The following is a 6,000-nucleotide window of genomic DNA, read 5'->3' on the forward strand; positions in this document are numbered from 1 at the left end:
TCGGCTTTTCCTGGTTAGGGGTCAACACAGCGGAACTCCGGTCCGCTAATGATTGGCAGTAAATTTTTACGTGCTGAGTCGTCGGCCCTGACGCACAACCTTCAACGAAGGTACGCCCATTCATGCATGTCTCCATACAGAAGACGTTCTAGCTGAGAATCGAACAGGACAACGTCTTACTGTGAGGTGACAACGCTACTGCAGCAGCACCACCGCAAGTATCGTACCATAAACAATAGGTAAAGTTCTGAAAATATATAAAGAAAAATATTTCTTCCATTTTTATACAGTGAAGCTGTCAGGCATTTCATATCAAAGAGCACATGAATTTGTTAACCACCTCAAGGAAATTTTCAGAATATGCAGCCCAGTGATTCATCAAAGGTTATCATGCTTGCAGCACAGTCACTTACTGATAAGTATTCCTGATTGTGTTAAAAAGTGTCGACTATGAACTCTGCTGTCAGTGGGAGTAAGTGTTGACATTGTTTACTTCCACCCCGCTGCACTTTTGTTCTTCCAAGCTCCTTGGTTTGTCAGTTTGCCCTTGAAACCCACAATGAACTTTCCCACTTGCTGCCTTCTCATCCCTTTGATAATTTATTGGCCTCATCCAGTCAGTAATTTACTGGTTGACAGCTGGCAACATTATGAAATGGAGCAGAAGTGTGGTGGAGTCAGTGAGACAGACAGAGACAGAATCACAGAAAGTGGTGCTTGGTGCGGAAGTGTGTTTAACTTCATGGTTGCATACTGCCATCCCGGGCATAGGTAGGTAGAAACTTGAAAGCCATCAGGAGCAAACTTGTTGCACCTATGAGCCTGCAAAATTTCCCTGGGATTCATTACACTCCATGTCAGAATAGCATTATTCTGACATGGAGTGGACCATGTCCTTTTAAGAGCAGCCATAGCAGTAGCATGCCTTGCATATTCATGAAGGCCCGACACTGTTACAACTATGTGGACATGAACAACACTGAGTGCAGGGAGCATGTTTAGATAGTGTATGCACATATAACATGACCCCATGCACTCAGAAAGTGCCATACGGCACTTTTGAAAAAGCATTTCAGTGTCCAAAATAAATTGAGTATTTCAGTGTCCGTGGACACGGAAATAAATAGGGAAGCAAGGAACAATGCAGGGGGTGTGTGACAGGTTCTGTCACACACCCCCTGCATTGTAAAAGTGCCATACGGCCAAAGCCATCAACTGTACAGGTTTCTGCAGAATGCCCAGATGCCTACCTCACATACTTCTCAACCTCCTAGAGCAAGAAAGCTGTACAAAGCCATAAATAATGGGGGGACTAAGGCAGAAAAATAGGGACATGCTTTAAATATTGCACTGACAAACCCAGAAAGCTGACAGAATAAAATGTTTGCAGTAGCATGGACTTCTTGCAGGGTATGAAGACTGAAACACAAATATCTGCCATCTGAAAGTGCCGTATGGCCATAGCCGTCAAATGTACAGGTTTCTGCAGAATGCCTAGATGCCTGCTTCACATACTTCTCAACCTTCTAGAGCAAGGAAGCTGTACAAAGCCATAAATAATGGTGGGATAAAGGCAGAAAAATAGGGACCCTTTTTAAATATTGCACTGACAAACCCAGAAAGCTGATAGAATAAAAGGTTTGCATTAACACAGATTTCCTGAAGGGTATGAAGTCTGAAGCCCAAATGTCTGTCAGTATGTTCTGACTTAAACCACCAGTGATTTGCCAATGATTTGCTAGCAAACCCCAGTCACACTTCATAAGTTTGTAAGAGCAATAATTAAAATCTGTCCCTATGTGTCCCTTTACAATTTCCCGTACTGTGACTGCCAAGAAGTACAGATACATGTAAATAAGGTTGGTTTATGAATTTATTTCTTTTTTCCATTCTAATGTATGTTTAAGCATAGCTGAGAGGGTGTGCTCATTATGGCCCTCTGCTCAGCATTGCTTAAAGAAACCATAGGAGATAAATGAAAATATACAGCTAAAATTTTCATGCTGAGATAGCATAGTGATTAAAGTCTTGGCTTTGCATGCAGGTGTTCACGGTTTGAGTACCAAGACAGGTACTTTACTCTTACATGGGAAAGAGAGTTAAAATTATTTTCATTTTAAATTATGTAGTAATTGATATTTGTCAACTAGGGTAGTGTAGCTGGTATAAAATGTAATTGTGAGTGCATACAACATGTAAAATCACCCATGTATACACAAGTGTCCCTTACAGTATAGTCACACCCCATGGTAATGTAATGAAAGCACATATACAGATGTCATGTAAAGTAAATCATATACACTTACTAATATGTCAGTAATGATTAATTAAGTCATTACCCTGATATTTTTTAAATGAAACATGAGCAATGGCTAGCAGTGCTCAGTTATGGTTAGTCAGTGTAAGCATTGCTTAAATGTGAATGCTAAGCAGCAGTCAGCTCAGCTAAGCGAATTTGTGCACTGTTAAGCAATGCTCAGCAATTACCCCTTTAAGTACTGTTCAACCCAGCTTAGCAGGTTTGTGCATTGGCAAGCTGTGCTCAGCATTTCTGAAATGGTCAAATGATGGCAAAAGGCAGGAATATAGTCTTATTTAAACTGTGCAGGCAAGAATACAGCCATAACTTTTTTAGTTTGATCTCTGCAGGAACATGTCTGGCATTGGAGAGGGAGCGCACTTTTGAGTGCACAGCTAGGGCATCCTAGAGTGCAAGGTCATGGCTGGACTCCTTATAGAACACATGACAACACGCTGCTGCAGGTCCAGTACAAGGGCTCTCAGTACAAAGCAGAGGCTTGGGACCATCTGGCACGTGACCTCACTGGTGCCACTGGAATCCCCCAAACTGGTGAGCAGGTATGGCATCATTATACTGCCCTAAAGCATAGAAAGGGGGAGCTCTTGGCCTAATGGATCCAGCATGCTTGGAACAACCATGCTCCCACAGTTTGAACATATCCCAGATAGAGCTGTACCAAATTCTAGCCTGAGTATGTGATAGACAGGTATGCATAATGTTTGTTTCTCACCCCTACAGCTGCAGAAGAGAGGGCTATGAACATCGAGGCCAATGCTGACACACTGACAAGGATGCACCGACTGGCTGGTGAGTACAGATCCATCTTGCAGTATATAGTGCCATAAAGTAGAAGGAGTACATTGTTTATTGCTAGTAGGTAGACTGTGTATTGTGGCTAATGAATAAAACACATTTATCACACTAATACTTATCCACAGGATTCCATTAAAAAGTGTCATCTCACTGTAATAAAAATATACAACAAACTGTTGTGTTTACTCTGGTATGTTACTATAGAAAAATAATGTGTACAGATTCTTTACAGCAAATATGGAATTGACAGCATAAAATAACTGAGGCTGTTCTGGGAAACAGCTAGTATGCATTACAGTCATGTGTTAATCTTTGCTTTCCAGATTGCATTATTTCAAAGGAGTAATACACAGTACAATAACTATCTGCCATTCATGAATTTCAGGATTACAAGGTCAGACTGTCCATCCCAGAGAGTATTAGTCAGAAATCAGTCAAACAAAAAACAGTAGTTCCCAAGTAGCTCAGTGTGGTGGAAAACAGCATTGATGCTCATTTTATCACACCCAGACACAGTTCAAATCCAGGGAGTGGTACTGAAATGTGTGCATTTATATACAACAGAAGCCCTGCATATTTGTAGAAACAGTCAGAACATGTTAACAGATATTTCCCCACAGGTCTCACAGGTAAAGAAATGTGTGTAGTAGCTGTATGAAGAGTATACAGTGGATATAAAAAGTGTACACACCCCTATTAAAATGCCAGGTTTTTGTGATATAAAAAAATGAGACCACAATAAATCTTTTCAAAATGTTTCCCACCTTTAATGTGACCTATAACCTGTACAATTCAATTGAAAAACAAAGAAATCTGTTAGGGGAAAATATAACAAATAAAAAATGTACAATACACTGGTGTGCATGCCCTTAAACTAATACTTTGCTGTGTGTGCACACCCTTAAATTAATACTTTGTTGAAGCACCTTTAGATTTAATTATAGCATTCAGTCTTCTTGGGTACACATCTGCATCAATTAAAGAGACTCTGATTAACCCAAAATAAAGTTCAGCTGTAGTAGCTAGTATGATTTTTCTGACATTTACACAGTTGCCTGCTACAGTAAAAGCCATGGTTCACAGAGAGCTTACAAAGCATCTAAGGGATCTCATTGTTGAAAGGTATCAGTCAAGAGAAGGGTACAAAACAATTTCCACAGCATTGGATATACCATGGAACACAGTGAAGACAGTCCTCAAAACGTGGAGAAAATATGGGACAACATTGACATTGCAGAGAACTGGACATCCCTCCAAAATTGATGAAAATACAAGATGAAAACTGGTCAGGGAGGCTGCCAAGAGACCTACAGCAACACTGAATTTGCTGCAGGGATTTCTGTCAAGTACTGGTTGTGTATTACATATGACAGCAATCTCCTGTATTCTTCATACATCTGGACTATAGGGTAGGATTGCAAGATGGAAGCCTTTTCTTACACAGCAAAACATCCAGGCCCGGCTAAAATTTGCAAACCAATACATCAAGTCTCCCAAAAGCATGTAGGAAAATGTGTTATTATCTAATGAGACCAAGGTTGAACTTTATGGCCACAATTCCAAAAGGTACGTTTGGCACAAAAACAACACTTCGCATCACCAAAAGAACACCATCCCCACAGTGAAGCATGGTGGTGGCAGTATCATGCTTTGGGGCTGGTTTTCTTTAGCTGGAACTGAGGCTTTAGTCAAGGTGGAGGGAATTGGGAACAGTTCCAAATACCAGTTACTTTTGACCCCAAACCTTCATGCATCTGCTAGAAAGATGAAGATGAATAGGAATTTCACCTTTCAACATGACAATGACCCCAAGCATATATCCAAAATCAACAAAAGAATTGCTTCACCAGAAGAAAATTAATGTTTTGTAATGGCCCAGCCAGAGCCCAGACATAAATCCAATAGAAAATCTGTGGGGTGACCTAAAGAGGGCTGTGCACAAGAAATGCCCTTGCAATGTGGCAGATTTGGAGCACTTATGCAAGGAAGAGTGGGCAAGTATTGCCAAGTCAAGATGTGCCATGCTGATAGATTCCAACCCAAAAAGACTGAATGTTGTAATTAAATCAAAAGATACTTCAACAAATTATTAGTTTAAAAGTGTGCACAAACAACAAAGTATTAGTTTAAGGATGTGCACACTTATGCAACCACTGTACTCTATGCTTTTTATTTTTTATATGTTTTACCCTAACAGATTTTTTTGTTTTTCAATTGAATTCTACAGGTTATAGGTCACATTAAAGGTGGGAAAAGTTTTGAAATTATTTACTGTGGTCTCAATTTTTATATCACAAAAACCTGGCATTTTAACAGGGGTGTGTACACTTTTTATATCCACTGTACTAATACACCTGAATATGTGTAAAAACTGTCAGAAAGTGTTAACAGATATTTTCTCCACAGCTCTTACAGGTAAAGAAATGACTATAGTAGCTGTATGAAGGGTATACTAATACACCGTGTACAAATGTTCCACTGTCCAACCCCATATGCCTGCAAATGTTAGCAGAATAGGTACATACACCATGCCCTCTTCCCAATTCATGTTTCTCAAGTGTCACGCTGTCACGGCTAGTGGTCACTGCTGCCAATCACTTTGGACACAGATAGGAATCTAGGTGAACTATGCTAGTAGCAGACTCACACAAGATCATTGCAGGGTACCCCTTCTTTGTCAAGTATGTAACCCTGACATGTACAAGCCCCCTTCAGTAAAGTAGCCATAGTTTACCCAGTATGCCCCATACCATTATAGGCTGACAGTCTAACAGGTATGTATGAGCTACAGAAGCTATGGGCCATAGGTAGATGTAAAGTGAGGGCAGACCTGTAGAGTACTGAGCAGTACTGTTGTGAAAAATAGAAGCCAATACAGTTGTTAA

Source organism: Protopterus annectens, chromosome 2.part0 (assembly GCF_019279795.1).
Source record: "Protopterus annectens isolate FY-2018-M chromosome 2.part0, PAN1.0, whole genome shotgun sequence".
NCBI classification, from domain to species: Eukaryota; Metazoa; Chordata; order Ceratodontiformes; family Protopteridae; genus Protopterus; species Protopterus annectens.